The following is a 2,525-nucleotide window of genomic DNA, read 5'->3' on the forward strand; positions in this document are numbered from 1 at the left end:
GCCCAAATTGACGATCCACCTTAGCACCTTCCACTTTGACACCTCCAACCTTGACACTGTCAACACTGCTGCCTCCATGTTTACACATCCAATTGGAGTAAGCTTGTTCTGCTGCCTGCCTAGTCTTGAACCCTCTATAGCTGTTGTTGCTATACGATACCACTTGTGCATTGGCTTCTTCCCATGAACTATAAACCCCTAGAGCCTCGATGAACACAACATATCACTTGCCCTAGCAATGCACAAGAGCAACAGTTGAAGCAGCAAATCAATGAAGCACATAAGTAGCAAGCAAAGTAGCACACAAACAACAATGGAGCAGAAGAGAATTAAAGCATGCATGATCATACATCATAGCAAGTTCAACCTAGCACTACCTTGGTGTTAACCTACCACCACATCCAAAAGAGGGTGTCGTCCTACCACCGCAAGTTCACCATCAGCGTGAGGGGTTAGTATATACCACCTCACTAAAATATACAGACCATCATTTTTTTCAGCCCTAGCTACACAAAATGTACATCGTCATCGTCGTCGTCGTCGCCACCGCCATCGCCATCGGGGATCATGCACGCTCACAGGCAGCACTACTCTAGTAGTAGTGCTCGCCCAGCCAGCTCCTGAGCCACAGCACCCTGTGAGCGTCTGTCATGGCAACGAACCTAACACCCTGGGCCTTGTTGTCAAGCAGGTGGCTGAGAGCTGCCATGAGACCCTCGCGCTGAAGCCACCCTGGGTCATGACAACGCCATATATGTCAGGGTGGACGTCGAGGGGTTTGCCCTCCCTGATGGCTGTTGCCACCTCCATCACTGCCTCAGTCATGCTGCAAAAGACATTGATTTTCTCCTCCATCAGGCCTCCTCTCTTCCTCTTCCTATCATGGACGGGGTCAAATGGCTTGTCGAAGGGCTTCGCAGCTAGCTTGTCAAGGCCATCAAGGACCTCTACGTCCGGGGTCCCAGGAAAGTCTGGCATGGGAGAACCAAGAGGCTCCCCCAAGCCCATGGCATGCTTCCCAGTTGCCAGCCCGCAGGAGAAGATGTGCTGCATCTGGCTGTAGTTTTGTATGGGTGTGTTGAGGAACTCAGCATTCCTTGGGTGGTCCTAAGAATGAAACACAAGTGTTGTTAGTTGCAATTAGGACTAGGCAATGGTGGACAGTATAAAAAGGAGGAGGGCTGTGAGCTAACCGCGACATGGCCGGCGTAGTGCTCTGCCTCTGAGGGAGTCCTGGATAAGGGGGTATCCGGACAGTCGGACTATATACTTTGGCCGGACTGTTGGACTATGAAGATACAAGATAGAAGACTTCGTCCCGTGTCCGGATGGGACTCTCCTTGGCGTGGAAGGCAAGCTTGGCGATTCGGATGTAGATCTCCTTCTCTGTAAACCGACCCTGTGTAACCCTAGCCCCCTCCGGTGTCTATATAAACCGGAGGGTTTAGTTCGTAGGACAGAACAACAATCATACCATAGGCTAGCTTCTAGGGTTTAGCCTCTCTGATCTCGTGGTAGATCAACTCTTGTAATACTCATATCATTAAGATCAATCAAGCAGGAAGTAGGGTATTACCTCCATCGAGAGGGCCCGAACCTGGGTAAACATCGTGTCCCCAGCCTCCTGTTACCATTAGCCTTAGACACACAGTTCGGGACCCCCTACCCGAGATCCACCGGTTTTGACACAGACATTGGTGCTTTCATTGAGAGTTCCTCTGTGTCATCGCTGTAAGGCTCGATGGCTTCTCCAATCTTCAAAAATGCCGTCCTGGGTGAGACTTTTCTCCCCGGACAGATCTTCATGTTCGGCGGCTTCGCACTGCGGGCCAACTCGCTTGGCCATCAGGAGCAGACCGATAGCTACGCCCCTGGCCATCAGGTCAGGTTTGGAAACCTAAACTACACTGCCGACATCCGTGGAGACTTGATCTTCGACGGATTCGGGCCCATGTCAGGAGTGCCGAACGATCACGACGTGCATGACCTAGATCAGCAGTCAGACAGTATTTGGAACATCACACCTGCTACAGCTCCGGACTTCGTTCTAGAGCAGGTCGTGCCTTCCGAGGACGGGTGGATGGACCCCGCCCCGAAGGCCGCACACTCATCGGCTTTGGAGCCGAACACAGACTCCTCTCCTAAGGAAATCTGTATTTCCGGACCCTCGGACTTGTCTCCGGCCGTATGTTCCGGACCGCGCGCATCCGGGCCCATCGAATCTAACTGGACTCCAGTTATGGAGTTCATCGCCGCGGATATCTTTCAGCACTCGCCCTTCAGAGACGTGCTAGATTCATTAAGGTCTCTCTCTCTATCAGGAGACTCCTGGCCGAACTATGTCCGTCTCGAGTGGGAAGCTGGCGACGAAGAAATTCGTTACCCACCCACCACCCACTTAATAGCCACGGTCGATGACTTGACCGACGTGCTTAACTTCGATTCCGAAGACATCGACGGTATAGACGACGATGCGGGAGAAGAACAGGAACCACCGCCCACAGGGCGCTGGACTGCCACCTCTT

This window comes from Triticum dicoccoides, chromosome 3B (assembly GCF_002162155.2).
Source record: "Triticum dicoccoides isolate Atlit2015 ecotype Zavitan chromosome 3B, WEW_v2.0, whole genome shotgun sequence".
Taxonomy (NCBI): Eukaryota; Viridiplantae; Streptophyta; class Magnoliopsida; order Poales; family Poaceae; genus Triticum; species Triticum dicoccoides.